The sequence below is a fragment of the Globicephala melas genome, chromosome 9 (genome assembly GCF_963455315.2).
Source record: "Globicephala melas chromosome 9, mGloMel1.2, whole genome shotgun sequence".
NCBI classification, from domain to species: domain Eukaryota; kingdom Metazoa; phylum Chordata; class Mammalia; order Artiodactyla; family Delphinidae; genus Globicephala; species Globicephala melas.
In genome coordinates, this window is record NC_083322.1 from 53941838 (window position 1) to 53958017 (window position 16180).

Here is a 16180-nt window from a genome sequence, read left to right on the forward strand (position 1 = left end):
CTTTACAGTAAAAGCACAACCTCATTAGTTTGCACTCCACTAATTAGGAAATTTTTGTGAAATATTGGGTAAGGATTGAACTTTAGATAGGATTTTCCAAGAAATTAATAGCATCAATGACATAAAGTGAATGTTTAACCTATTTATGAGAAGATAATGTTTTAAAGTACTTCTGTAATGAAGGACCCATACATAAGCATTCCAGCAACATTTATTGAGTATGTAGAATGTTGAGAAAGAATAGTGTGATGACTAAGAGCATAGATTCTAGCATCAGACTCCCTGGATTCAAATATGGCTCTACTATTGTCTAGCTCTGTGGCTTGGGCAAATTACTTAACCTCTCTGAGGCTCAGTTTCTTGTTCTGTAAGGTGGGAACAACAGTTTTGCTTACCTTGTAGCATTTCTGTGAGGATTGAACGTAAAATGCTTAGATCCGAGTTTCGTGCCTGATAAACACTCATTAAGTATTGACTATTATAATGTGTTCCTAGCACTGTGCTAAGTGCAGTGGGGAGATATAAGAGAATTTCTGGTGTCAGAGATCTTTCAGACTAGCAGGTAACGTAACACATATTGATATATAATGTATATACATCTTCAATACAATACAGACAGGTGCATATTTTCTTTCTAGTTTGCAATTTAACAATTATAATTAATTCAGTGGACTTTCAAAAACCTAGTTTGAATCCCTTCAGACAACATAAAAGTAATAACTTTTCTTATAACATGTTCTGTGGTTTAGACTTTTCCATAAGTTCTGATGACCTTCTCCTAGTTGGATTGATTTACTGAAATTGGACTATTTGGCCCACTGGGGAAATGCACACTAACTTTTACCCTTATGTCTCTGGTGAATGTACCAATTAGGAGGTGATGCTCATGTTTCTTGAATGTTGTTTTACAGCCCAGCTGCAAAACAGTGGCTCCTGAGTCTAAGGAAGTGGAAACTGGCAAAACCATGGAGTGAAGCCACTGCCTGAGGTGCCCTCAGCCATACCACTTGGCACCTAGAGATGGGACATACATTGGTCATTGAGTCATTTTCCAAGGATTCTGAAACCTTTCATGATAGAATGTTGAGACACAGATAAATTGAATTGTGTCTGCTACCGGAATCCTGTGAAAACTCGAGAGGCCAAGATTTGCCTATTGAGGTCTTCTTAAGGTGAAATTAAGAACCGATGTATTTTGCAAAATTTCTGTTGGCCAAAGGTGCTCGTAGCTGCTGCTGCTCTTTTTCTGGCTTTGTTGCTATTTTAGAAGTGTGCTGAGCGGGGCCACTGCAGTACACAACTCCAGGGGACAATATTTATTAGATAGTTTATGTAAAGTGCACTCCCTGAAATTGTGCAGAACATAGGCTGCACAACTGCTAAAGACAGACCTAGTGCTGAATTTGACTCTTAGTTTTGTTCTTAGAACCTGTTGTTACAAGTTCTTTGGAATGTGTCCTGGTCTTATGGATGAAATTGGACCTTTAACTGGACAAGGTCTTGAACTCCAAATACTCAGATAACCCACGTGCCTTCCATGTCTGGTTTGGCATTAACCCAAACTCTCACTGTTATCACCCAGGTTATTATGACATGTCTTATCACTGTAAGTCATCTGGTGACTGGTTTAAAGGAATTGTAACCCTTGTGTGCCAGGACTTCACTAAGCATTCTTCACTTGTAAGCCTGATTTGTGTTCCTACGGCCGTTGTTGCTGGGATCGATCCTTCTCGAAGGTCTGCGAGGTTATAAATGTATTGATGGTTGTGTAAGAGGCTGCTGTTTCTCATACAAGGCCAGCCCTGCCTCCAGCTGCTCCAGGCGGGGTCTCGAGCAGCTGCAACAGCTGGCCTAGGAGTCTGCAAAGCACTCTTCTGCATTGCACAAGGATTAAATATGCTATCTGCTAGAGCTGTGTCTGGTAAGAGTCTTAGAACACTTCCAGGAAAGAAAAACAAAATTGTATTTCCACAAAGGAGTAAGAAATGTTGGCACTTATCTCCATGAGGTCACTTCACTCGGGACAGAAAGTTTGTGTTCTCCTTATTTTAACCAATTTTCTAGGTACTTTGAGGAATACTTTTAAGTTTGTGATTCTAACAGAGAGATTAGAAAAATAACTCTATTAACTTTGGGGTGATTGGAACCAGGATGATACATTTTGTTCATACAGGTTATTATGAATTTGTCTTTACTCATCCACTAGTTAGGTCACCGTTTATGCCCTGATTCCTCCCTCTCTTCCTTCCTTCCTTCTTTTTTCTTTTTCACATGTTTGGTAGTTAGGAGTGTTGGTATAAAGCAAAGTCTGGTTGATTTAAACCACAGACAAGTTTAGAACTGGAAGGAATTCTGGTATCATTTATCAAAAGCTCCTCATTTTACAGGTGTCAAAGCTGAGACCTTGAGAAGCTAAATAACTGTGCAAAAGTGACAGAACTGATGGGTGGTAGAATCTCAACCAGCACTGAGGCCATGCTGTGCCAGGGAGACGCAAGTCCTGCTCATTTCTCTCCTGGGTCAGGTGCCCTTGGAGAAGCCAGAGACCTGCCAGGGGTTACTTATGGAACCCCAATGTGCAATTGAGGTGATTCTCATTTGAACACTTTATGGGAATGGTGTGGAGTATACTTATAAAAGGCCCTGTCACTTAATAGAAGAGTGACCTCGGTTGGTTAGTTAACCTCTTTGTGCTTCAGTTTTCTAATCTGAAAAATCGTATTTCCATCCTCATACAGATGAAAGGATGCTGTGCGTGAATACTTGTAAAGTACTTACTACAACGTTTGGCATAGAGTAGGTGCTATGCAATCATGAGCTGATAGGATTATGTGTTGAAAGTTTCCTTTTAATTTTTTTTTTTTTTTGCGGTAAGCGGGCCTCTCACTGTTGTGGCCTCTCCCGTTGCGGAGCACAGGCTCCAGATGCGCAGGCTCAGCGGCCATGGCTCACGGGCCCAGCCGCTCGGCGGCATGTGGGATCTTCCCGGACCGGGGCACGAACCCGTGTCCCCTGCATCAGCAGGCGGACTCTCAACCACTGCGCCACCAGGGAAGCCCCCTTTTTAATTTTTTAAAACCCATGTGTAAGAGAGGAAGTATCTGTAGAGAAGCTTAAACAGTCATCTTGAGACTTTGTTTGTATTAGGAGGTTGAGGAGGGGAGAGACCTTGGCACCAGATAACTGTAGATTTCAGTCGGAGCTCCTTGACTTTCTAGCCATGCAAACTGATTCATCTCATGCCACCTGTTCAGTTTGTTCATCTGCTAAGGGGATATATGCTCATGAGGTTGTGAAGGTTAGAGGAAGTGGATGTGAAACCAGCCTTAGCACACAGGTGGCAGGTGCTTTTTGTTCCCTTTGCATTGAGTGGAATGTCTACACACACACACACACATACACTCAGGTGGAGTTCTGTTTCTTCTATGATGTCCCCCTTTCCCCATTACTCTCCAACTTTCATAAATCTCTCTTCATATAAACTATAACACACCTGCCTCGCTTTCTTTCACTTCATGTATATTGTCTTGAATTATTTAAAAAGTTTGTCGTGTATCCACTTTCTCTCTCTGAGAAAGAGCATTAAGATTTGTTCTTATTTTGGTGACTTCCCTGGTGGCGCAGTGGTTAAGAATCTGTTTTCCAGTGCAGGGGACATGGGTTCGATCCTTGGTCCGGGAAGATCCCACATGCTGCAGAGCAACTAAGCCCGTGTGCCACAACTACTGAGCCTGCATGCCACAACTACTGAAGCCTGCAAGCCTAGAGCCTGAGCTCAGCAACAAGAGAAGCCACCATAATGAGAAGCCCGCTCACTGCAATGAAGACCCAACACAGCCAAAAAAAAAGATTTGTGCTTATTTTGCATCACACTCACCTCAGTACTGAGTGTGTAATAGTTGCTCAGGAAGGAACTGTTGATGTTGATGGAAAAGTTCATCGAAGTAAGCAGGGAGTGGCTCTTCTTCTGCCAGCATATTGAGAACCTGCCCTCTTCAGCTTTCTTTTTCTCAGTCACTATTTTTAATCTTAGTACCTCTATGTTAGTGCTTTCTGCTTCTGATCTCTGAGAAGCCATTGTTTCTTTGTCTCTGTTGTTCTAGTGTAAGAAACTAGAGATGTTCTCAGTCACTGACTTGTTAATAGAAAAATTTCTGTGTAAGATTTTTGGCCATAGTCTTCTATTCAGAAAGTCTCTCTAAAAATTCATTGCAACCTTTAGTCACCTTTAATAAAACAAAACCAAATTTCCGTCATTTTCATGGTTCAGGAGCTCCTTGGTAATGCTTGCACTTTATAGAACCTTTTCTCTGCAGAATAGAAATTGCTTTCTAAAAACTATTGGGTTTTTACAGTTGCAGAGTCTGAAGCCGGTGGAGAAAGTATGTACATTCTCAATCTGGAGTGCTTTTAAATATAGTATTTTCTAAATATTTTTTGTAATAAATTTTTACATTTTATTTCTCATATTTTGCTTAAAAACTTTCTAAATGCATCTTTTTCTCTGAATGTTGCTTAAAATTATATTGTTAATAGTATTTAAGGAACATTCATTCCTTCAGTATTTATTATGCATTCTATGGCAGGTGCTATGCTGGATTCTGGGAATATAATAGCGAATGACACAAACTTGGTTTTAGCCCTTGAGGAGTTTACAATCTAGCGGAAAGTAGGAAAAAAAGTAGCTTTCAAATGAAGTAATGGGTAAGGAAGGGTTAAAGTCAGCAGAAGTTGCTAAATTATACTACTACTGAAACTAATGAATACTTTTAAAAAGCGTTCAAGATGTGATGGACTGTGAAAATAGGTCAAGACGAATACATTTCCCCTCCGTGATTGTTTACTTTTGCAAGGACTGTAATAAATTATCTGTAAACTTTATGTGGCACAGAACCCGAAGGGTTTTAGACATTATCGTGTGGCCATCTGACATCTACAACAAGTTTAACCCCTTGAAGCAGAGTGTTTGAGCTTCACTGTGAAGCAAATCAAGGGAAAGGAAAAAGCATCTTTCTATAAAACACAAGACCACAGGGAGAGACCAGGTGACTCTTCTGTTTCCATCAGAAAATGGACAACCCCACATTTAATAAATTTATTTATTTATTTATTTATGGCTTCATTGGGTCTTCATTGTTGGGTCTTCGTTGCTGCGTATGGGCTTTCTCTAGTTGCGGTGAATGGGGGTTACTCTTCATTATGGTGTGCAGGCTTCTCATTGCAGTGGCTTCTCCTGTTGCAGAGCTTGGGCTGTAGGTATGCGTGCTGCAGTAGTTGTGGCTTGTGGGCTCTAGAGCGCAGGCTCAATAGTTGTGGCGCACGGGCTTAGTTGCTCCATGGCATATGGGATCTTCCCACACCAGGGCTCAAACCCATGTCCCCTGCATTGGCAGGCAGATTCTCAACCACTGCACCACCAGGGAAGTCCCCAACTCCACATTTAGATGAAATTTTGGATGCCTTTACTCTGTGCTAGATTTATCTGATAATTATAATGCTGAATTATCACAGACAGTTACCCTCCTGAAGGCAAAAAAGCATGAGCAAATAATTTCTCCAAGTTCCCCTGTTTCTTCACAGCTTGATGATATTATGAAAGCTATATACACATCCAGTGTAAAATGTTTTCTTTCACTTTTTTGAAAGCAGTTAGGAGGATTGACTATTAAAACTGAGTTAGCTAAAGGAAGAGCCAACAGAACTTAACACGTTTGATAAAGTTTACCAATCATAAATGATTTATGGCCTTTATCTTTTATTAGACATTACCTACATGGTTCAGATTGGTAACCCATGGCAAGATCAAAGAAATATGGAGTCTGCTCTGTGCTTGAGAGAAATTGTAAAGATCTGAAGAGTAAAGCTAGTTGAAGGAACTCTAGTCTTGGGGGAAAATTCTGGTAAATCTCAGTTGATGATCAGCTCAGCTCTATCTTGGAATCCTAAAATCTTTTACTTGAGGAAAAAGAATCTGAAATCATATTTTACTTAGGCACTAAGATCAAGAACAAGACAAGGTTGTCCACTCTCACCACAATTATTCAACACAGTTTTGGAAGTTTTAGCCACAGCAATCAGAGAAGCAAAAGAAATAAAAGGAATCCAAATCAGCAAAGAAGTAAAGCTGTCACTGTTTGCAGATGACATGATACTATACATAGAGAATCCTATACATGCTACCAGAAAACTACTAGAGCTAATCAATGAATTTGGTAAAGTAGCAGGATACAAAATTAATGCACAGAAATCTCTTGCATTCCTATAGACTAATGATTAAAAACCTGAAAGGGAAATTAAGGAAACACTCCCATTTATCATTGCGACAAAAAGAATAAAATACCTAGGAATAAACCTACCTAAGGAGACAAAAGACCTGTATGCAGAAAACAATAGGACACTGATGAAACAAATTAAAGATGATACAAACAGTTGGAGAGATATACCGTATTATTGGATTGGAAGGATCAACATTGTGAAAATGACTCTACTACCCAAAGCAATCTACAGATTCAATGCAATCCCTATCAAACCAACAATGGCATTTTTCACAGAACTAGAACAAAAAATTTCAAAATTTGTATGGAAACACAAAAGACCTCGAATAGCCAAAGCAATCTTGAGAAAGAAAAATAGAGCTGGAGGAATCAGGCTCCCAGACTTCAGACTATACTACAAAGCTACAGTAATCAAGACAGTATGGTACTGGCACAAAAACAGAAATATAGATCAATGGAATAGGATAGAAAGCCCAGAGATAAACCCACTCACATATGGTCACCTTATCTTTGATAAAGGAGTCAAGAATATACAGTGGAGAAAAGACAGCCTCTTCAATCAGTGGTGCTGGGAAAACTGGACAGCTACATGTAAAAGAATGAAATTAGAACACTCCCTAACACCATACACAAAACTAAACTCAAAATGGATTAAAGACCTAAATGTAAGGCCAGACACTCTAAAACTCTTAGAGGAAAACATAGGAAGAACACTCTATGACATCAATCACAGCAAGATCCTTTTTGACCCACTTCCTAGAGAAATGGAAATAAAAACAAAAATAAATAAATGGAACCATATGAAATTTAAAAGCTTTTGCACAGCAAAGGAAACCATAAGACGAAAAGGCAACCCTCAGAATGGGAGAAAATATTTGCAAATGAAGCAACTGACAAAGGATTATCCTCCAAAATTTAGAAGCAGCTCATGCAGCTCAATATCAAAACAACAAACAACCCCATCCAAAAATGGGCAGAAGACCTAAATAGACATTTCTCCAAAGAAGATATACAGATTGCCAACAAACACATGAAAGAATGCTCAACATCACTAATCATTAGAGAAATGCAAATCAAAACTACAGTGAGGTATCACCTCACACCAGTCAGAATGGCCATCATCAAAACTTCTACAAACAGTAAATGCTAGAGAGGGTGTGGAGAAAAGAGAACCCTCTTGTACTGTTGGTGGGAATGTAAATTGTTACAGCCACTATGGAGAACAGTATGGAGGTTCCTTAAAAAACTAAAAATAGAACTACCATATGACCCAGCAATCCCATTACTGGGCATATACCCTGAGAAAACCATAATTCAGAGAGTCATGTACCACAGTGTTCATTGCAGCTCTATTTACAATAGCCAGGACATGGAAGCAACCTAAGTGTCCATCGATAGATGAATGGATAAAGAAGATGTGGCACATATATACAATGGAATATTACTCAGCCATAAAAGAAGTGAAATCGAGTTATTTGTAGTGAGGTGGATGGACCTAGAGACTGTCATACAGTGTGAAGGAAGTCAGAAAGAGGAAAACAAATACTGTATGGTAACACATATATATGGAATCTAAAAAAAAAAAAGGTTCTGCAGAACCTAGGGACAGGACTGGAATAAAGACGCAGATGTAGAGAATGGACTTGAGGGCATGGGGAGGGGGAAGAGTAAGCTGGGACAAAAGGGGAAAGTGGCATGGACATAAATACACTACGAAACGTAAAATAGATAGCTAGTGGGAAGCAGCCACATAGCACAGGGAGATCAGCTCGGTGCTTTGTGACCACATAGAAGGGTGGGATAGGGAGGGTGGGAGGGGGATGCAAGAGGGAGGAGATATGGGGATATATGTATATGTATAGCTGATTCACTTTGTTATAAAGGAGAAACTAACACAGCATTGAAAAGCAATTATACTCCAATAAAGATGTTAAAAAAATATTTTACTTAGGCAAAGTCAGGATTCAACTGCAGTAATTACTTACTGCATTTTACCTAATTACATTCACCCGATGCCTGGAAAATCTATTTGCTTGTTCCATTTAATTGGTGGGTATTGTTTTTATTGTTAATGATCCTATGTTATGTATTTAATTTGATAAACTGCTTAATTTTTTTTGCATGTAATGTAAGTCAGTATAAACCTATGTAATAAAAATGAAACCAGGCAGCACAATCCGTACTGCATGAATGTGAATGTGCCAAGTGCAGGGTGGGTGGGTGCTTGGTGTGTTTGGAAGGCTCATCTAAGGGGGTGCTGTTATGTTCATCTCTAGCTGATTGTATCCTACACAAATCCAAGCTCAGTGTTGTCAGGTCTATAAAAATATCAGGGAACTCTCGAAATCCAGACTTTATGTTAAATCACTAGATCTTTAAATACTTTGATGATGATGGTGATGATGATGATGATGATGATTATTTTTAAGAGCACACAGGATGGCAAACAAACCAGTTAAAAAACAATTCCCCAGCCACGCAGTAAGGGGACCGTTTTTAACCTCAGCTGCAGTCTGGGTCGATAATTGAAAGTGCAACTTGGGAAATGATTGCAGAGTAGCTTTTAAGTAATGAGGGGAAATTCTTTCAAGTTGCAGCATATCCTTGAAGCTTTCTCTTTTTTCTAGAAATCCAAGCATCAGAGAAAAAAAAGAGAGATTTTTGGAGACGTATTTTCCATGTGTGCAATACAGGAGAATCACACATTAAAAAATTTTTGCATTTGCAGCCAATAGTAGGATGAGTTGGAACAGTAGTAGTATTGCGTAAGTGAATCGTGCCTAGGCTGAAGTTGGAATAATTGGCAATGTGGACTGGGGAATTACTTCATTTGGCATATCAGTTTTAATACAGATACGTGACTTATCCAGAGCAAATCATCATGCTTCAGGGTGGGTGCATCTACATTTGGGGACACTGAAAGGAATTGCATGTTTTACCACATCACTCCTCTGTTTAGTCATTCAGTGGCTTTCCACTGCTCACACATTAAACTCAGTAGCCTAGCAAAGTCCCTCCCAGTCTGGCCCCTGCCTGCCTCTTCAACCTCATCTTCTGCCAGCCCTCTTGCCCTTGTATATTCCTGTTTCCCAGTAACAGGGGGCTACTCTCAGTTCCCAAATGCTTCTTGCTTTTGCATCCCTATACTTGTTATTCCCTTTGTCTTGAATATAATGTTGCCTGATTAGCTTCTCTGATTTCCAGACTCAGCTCAAATACCTTTTCTTAAGCAAAACTTTCTTATCTCTAAACTAGCATTTCATAAACTCTGGTTCAAGTGGATCTTAAAAAAACAGAGAAAGTTGTATTTATATCAGGCACTAGAAGTGATTCTGTCTCTCTGCCAGGGTTGCAACATAAGTATTTCATAAGCTTAATAGATGTGCTGTATAAATAAATGGATTTACAGGAGTTTCCCAAATGAGGCATATTATAGCTCCTTTGGGACGACTCACAGTGCATGTGAGCATATTAACAACTCGGAATGTAGCAAATGCATTAGCTTTGTTTGATTCACTGTTTCTCAAACTTATTTGACAATGGAACACTTTTGTTTGAGAACATCTGTTAAAGTCTTGAGGAAAGTCTGATTTGGGAAGGTAGTTTGGGGAAAATCTTGCCTTACAACATGGTTTTACTTAATAAGAGGAAATATCTTAGGAAAGAATGTCTTCAAAGTAATGGAAGTATTGTCCATTTCTCTGAATGGATTTCCCAACTTGCTTTCAGTATTTCAATATTTACACCATTATTAGTGCAGGTCCTTTAAAGTCATGGCTTGCCTAATTGTCACATAGTCCAACCACAAGAAACGAAAATTTGTATCACAATCTCATCTAATAATTTTTTATTTGAAAAATTTCACACACACCCAAAAGTAGAGAGGAGGGTATGTTAAACTCTCATATACTTATTACCCAGATTCAACAGTTATTAAAATTTTGCTTCATTCTTTTCTTTATTGTCTACCCTCCTTTTTTGCTGAACTGTTCTAAAGCATATCTAAGACATCATATCATTTCACTCTTACACTGTTTCAGTGTGCGTCTTCACAAAAGGGGGCATTGCCTTACATTACTGCAATAATGTTGCACTTATCAAAATTATAATAATTTCTTGGTAATGTCTATTACCCAGTCCATATTCAAACTTTGAAAAATATTGAGATATAATGCACATAACATAAAATTCAGTCTTTTAATGGCCAATTCAGTGGTTTCTAAGATATTCAAAAACCTATGCAACCATCACCCCTAATTCCAGCACCTTTTTATCACCCCCCAGAGAAACCCATACTCATTAGCAGTCACTCCCCATTTTCTCCTCCCCCCACTAATCTAATTCCTGTCTCTAGATTTTGCCTATTCTGGTCATTATGTAGTCTTTTATGACAGGCTTCTTTCATTTAGCTTAATGTTTTCAAAGTTCCTTCACACTGTAGCATGTATTGGTACTTTATTCTTTTCTATGGCTGAGTAATGTCCCATGGTATGGATATGTCACATTTTGTTTATCTATTCACCAGTTGGTGGACACTTGGGATGTTTCTATGTTTTGGTTATTACGAGACATGCCGTTATGAACATTCATGTACAAGTTTTTGTGTTGACATATGTTTACATTTCTTCTGTGTATATCCCTAAGGGTGAAATTGCTGGGTCATATGGTAACTCTATATATAACTTTTTGAGGAGCTGCCAAACTGTTTTCAAAGTGATGGCAACATTTTACGTTACCATCAGCCACTTATGAGGGTTCCAGTTTCTCCACATCCTCACCAATACCTGTTATTTATTGTCTGTCTGTTAGATTTTAGCCATCTTAGTGGGTGCAAAGTGGTATCTCATGGTGATTTTGATTTTATATATTTCCCTAATGACAAATATTAAGCAGCTTTTCATTTGGGTATTGGCCATGTGTATTTCTTCTTTGGAGAAATATCTATTCAAATCCTTCCCTAGCTTTTAAGTGGGTTGTTTGTCTTTTTATTATTGAATTGCAAGAGTTCTTTATATATTCTAAATACTAGTCCCTTATCAGATATATTAGTTGCAAGTATTTAATCCCATTCTTCGAGTTGTCTTTTCACTTTCTTGATGGTGTCCTTTGAATAGCAAAAATTTCAAATTTTGGTCAAGTCCAATTTACCTGTTTTTTTTGTTGCTTGTGGTTTTGGTGTTATACCTAAGAAACCATTGTCTAATTCAAGGTCATATAAGTTTATGCCTGTTTTTCTCTGAGAGTATTATAGTTTTAGCTCTTATTTAGTTAGGCCTTCGATACATTTCAAGCTCACTTATGATGTAAGGAAGGGGTCACACTTTTAAAAGTAAAATTTTAGTTTCAACTTTCAGGGTGACCTAGAAAGACAGTTGCTTTCCCTCTGCCTGCATGTACTTGTGGACCCCATCCCCCATTCCAGCTCCTCCATCCTTAGCTAATCATGACATAATTTATTAGAATCTGTTTGTTTACTAGGGAGTAGTATAATCAGAGTATATGAGAGGACAAAGTCTTTATTACAAATGGGATGACATTTAATTAAGCAAACAACCAAGTTGTAATAGGCATCTGGTGTTTTTGCCTTACTTGCCTACTCTTTCTGGTTTTTTGGAAATGGTACTTGGTTTGTGGAGTCCGCTTCCCACAGTCTCTGTCTGTAGGCTGAACTTATAACACATACTCCTGCTCAAGGAGTGGGCAAATTGTACTGACTTGACAAATGAGAATTTTATCTCTAGAGCCATCGTGATTGGTTCAGAGATGGATACAGACCCCAAAAGGGTCAGAGACATATGGGGAATTAGTGGGAAAGTTAACTGGTATAGCCTGGAAATTCTGATGTCTTATCACCAGAAAGCAGTGTCTGTCTGTTTATAAAACCAACATGAGGAAAGGTGAGCTGAGAGATTGGATCTTAACTATCCATTGAACAGCAGAATCCAGCTTTGCCTGAAGTTTAGACTATTTCTGGACCTTTCAAATACATGAGATACATGTATATTCCTTTCTAGATTCGCAGCTGAAAGAGTTGTGGTTCTGACGCAGATAGAATGATAGAAGCTGAAGACACAAGATATATGAGATGCTTTGTGCCTTCGTGGACTTGACAACCTAGAAGGGAAACAGAGAGACAAATAAATAAATATATGGCAAATGCAAGATTAGACATCTGAATAAAATAGGCAAACAGCACAACTATTAGGGAGGGGTTAGGGAACTGGAAAAAGTCTTCAAAAAATAATTACTGACTTGGGGTTAAAAAATGAATTGACATTCACTAAGTCTTTCTACAGATAACAAAACCGATTTTTCCACTGTGGCTTAAAGAAGTCATTTCCATTTTGCTGTCGAAGAAGGACACATTGTTACACTCTATCAGTGGTATGGAACTGACCGTCAGATGGGCCATACCATGGCACTTTTCTAACAGCCACGAAGAGAAGGTGGGAACTAACCTAGCAGGTAGTTAGAAAATTCATAATTTGGGAAGTGGCGTTAAAGGTTTTCAGAACCTAATTATGTTTATTTAGTGTATTTTTGAGATAAAGGCCCAGTGTAGTATTGTGCTTTATGTTGTTCTAACTCTGTAGACTTAAGATCATTCAGTCCAACTCATTCATTTCACAGAGAAAAAAATTATAGCCCATATAGACTATAGAATGTATCCAAAGTCACACAACAGGGAAGGAACTGTAATCTTGGTTTCTTTATTCTTAGTGCAGTCTTTCTTCTATTTCATACCTTCTCCTATGGAGGCTTCTTCTGAAGAAAGAATCACTTCCTTAAGAACAGAAGCTGGTGGGGCTTGCAGTAAAATTCTTGAGGAAAAAGTAAAGAATAGGGGAGGTTTTTATGTGGATGAGCCTTTTGTTTCGCAGATTGCCAGCTGGATGTTTTCATCATTCTGAGTTTGGTACCCAGACTCCGCTGGAATGGCTGGATGGCTGCCACCTTTCATCCAGATGGTGCTCCCTGTGTCTGTTAATTCAGGCGGGAAGCTGTGGTCCTTGTGCAGATTCTCAGCACACCTATTTCCAGCATTCAGGATTTCCAGCATACTGAATTTGAGATCAAGCAATTATTAGAAGTTACATATTCTTTTTCTCTAACTCTCGGGAGATGATTTTTTTGATCTTCTTTACTGAGCCACTGTCTCCTCCCCTCTGCAACTTCTGTAATAAGAAGGTTGTACAGACTCACTGTAGCTTCGAATAAGATTATCAGAGGTAAGTATGAAACTATTAAGATATAAGCAGACAAAATAAAGTTAGAATTTTTTTTTTCTTAAGAAAAGTTGATGCTAATATTTGCTCCTTTCTAGTGGGCACTCAAAATCTTTACATAGAATAGGCTCAGAAGGGGAAATCTGTGAGAGAGTGGCATGGACTTATATATACTACCAAATGTAAAATAGATAGCTAGTGGGAAGCAGCCGTATAGCACAGGGAGATCAGCTCGGTGCTTTGTGACCACCTAGAGGGGTGGGATAGGGAGGGTGGGAGGGAGGGAGGTGCAAGAGGGAGGAGATATGGGGATATATGTATATGTATAGCTGATTCATTTTGTTATAAAGCAGAAACTAACACACCATTGTAAAGCAATTATACTCCAATAAAGATGTTAAAAAAACAAAGAAAAGAAGGGGAAATCTGTTTGTGTAGCCGTCAAGATGACAAGTCTTGAAGTTTCATTTGGACAGCAAGCCCATAATTTCTTATTTTGTATGTTATTTGGGGTGGCTGAATAGGGGGCAACTGATGGAATCTTGGGAGGAAGGGTGATAATGCTCTTCCTTCCCTCTCCTCCAGCAGACTGTGGTATTTAACACCACTGGTTATTTTTTCATATCTTTCCTGTTGCTCAATGGAATTGTTTCTAGTGAATTTGCCGCTATTGTGGTTATGAAACTTGCTCTAAGCCTAACAAACAGGAAGTTCCTTTGGCACATTTACTAGTAGTGTGTCAAAAGAAAAATGAAATAACATGACGTACATTCACTAAAAGTTTGCTGTCTAAAACTGAAGATGACACAGAAAGACAACTGTGTTTAAGCTAGCTGCAAATTATTCTGTTCCCTTTGGTGTCCAGGAACCATTTGCCAGAGCTTGGGAAATAGAATAGCCTGTCAGTTATACTCACCGTCGAACGTGGTTTATTTTGGGGAATAAGTGAAGTAGGAGGAAAGTACAACTTTTGGAATTACTTGGGCCTAGTATAGAAAGGTGACTGGGAGAGGTGAAATCTGAGTGAAGCTGGGGGAGAAGAATATAGGCATATAGAATATAGAGTATAAGAATATAGAAAATCCTATATTCTTTTCTTTAAAGTAATAGCTTTATTGAGATATAATTCACATACCATACAATTCACCCGTTTAAAGTGTACAGTTCAGTGGTTTTTAGTATATTCACAGAGTTGTGCAACCACTTCCCTAGTCAATTTTAGAATGTTGCATCACCTCAGAAAGAAGCCTTGTATGCTTTACCTATCACCCCTCTATTGCTCTCCCTGCCCTACCCTGCAACCCTAAGCAATCACTAATATACTTTCTTTGTGTATGCATTTCCCTATTCCGGACACATTTATATATTTCTGGCCTCTTTTTCTTAACGTTTACAAGATTCTTCCATGTTGAAGCAGGCATCAGTATTTTATTCCTTTTTATGGCTGAATAATATTTCATTGTTTAGATATATCATATTTTGTTTGTCCATTCATCAGTTGATGCACATTTGTGTTGTTTTCACCTTTTGGCTATTAGGAATAATGTTGCTCTAAGCGTTTATTTATACATTTTATTTTTACACAGATGTAGTACACAGGTCAGTGGGAAATTATTGTAACAAAGATGTCAGAAGCATTTTAGCTTACCATGGTTTAAATTCTGGTTGACCTTTTATAACACGAAAATTGTGTATTTACTTCTAAGGAGTTATAAAAAATTCAGAAGTCTGGTTTTAGTTCAAGTTATGGAGCTGGAACTTTTCAACTGGTTCCCTTTTAAGGAATTATTAAATTTGTTCCTTCAGACACATCACTTTCAAGACAGTGGTTCTCACACTCTTATCATATCACTCTGCCTAAGGGATAGGACCTTCTCCTGTCAGACACTAGGGCTGGCTCTGTGCTAGTGATGCTCCAGGAGCACGGAGGAGCAGTAAGTAGAGGAAGCGAACACATGGATAGACTTCAGTGTGTTAGACAGCATCGTGGGAAGCCATTATTGGAGAAAGAAGAGGGTTGATGGCTTCATCCTGGAAGGATCAGTGAAGACTGCACTTCACAGATGTGGTCACATTCAAATTTGAATTTTTCAAAAATGAATGAGAATCTGTTTTTGTTTTTTTATATGTTGTTGGGTTTTTTGCCACAATATAAAACAGTTTATATTTTTGCTCTCTACTTTTTTGTTACCATCATAATAATCACTATTGTTTAGCACTCAACGTGTTTTTTTTTTTCTAATACCACCCTTCCCCTTTTTATTAGGGAAACAAAATAAAATAAATCATGTTCACATAAACTACCAAACCTTGTCAGGTGCCCAGAATTAAAATTTTTTTTCTATGAACTTCTGTTATTGCTCCTTTCTTCTGAGCTATTTTATATTTATATTTTGATAAGCTTTTTTGTTTTTTTATCCATCTATTGAACAGAAAACTTGGATATTAATGGAGTAGAATAGGTGGAGCTTTATGTGGAAAGGTGACTTTTTAGTGTTGAAATCATATATTTTACTAGAGTTTAAAATGTTAGTTCTAGGGTTATAATTAATACAAATTTTTGCATAAGTTTTCTCAGTATATTTTTACTACACAAATGGTATTTTGAAGTCTGGGTTAGTTTTTAAAGAACAATTAATTATTGTCTTATTTATAGATGCTATGAAAATTGCTTATTTC

The 16180-nt window shown here is 38.3% G+C and overlaps 1 protein-coding gene across 6 annotated transcripts in view; it reads left to right on the forward strand.

Moving 5' to 3' along the window:
- CDK14 (cyclin dependent kinase 14) overlaps nucleotides 1-16180 on the forward strand; it is a 716216-nt gene that overhangs the window by 187326 nt on the left and 512710 nt on the right. The gene's annotated exons all lie outside the window — the stretch shown is intronic.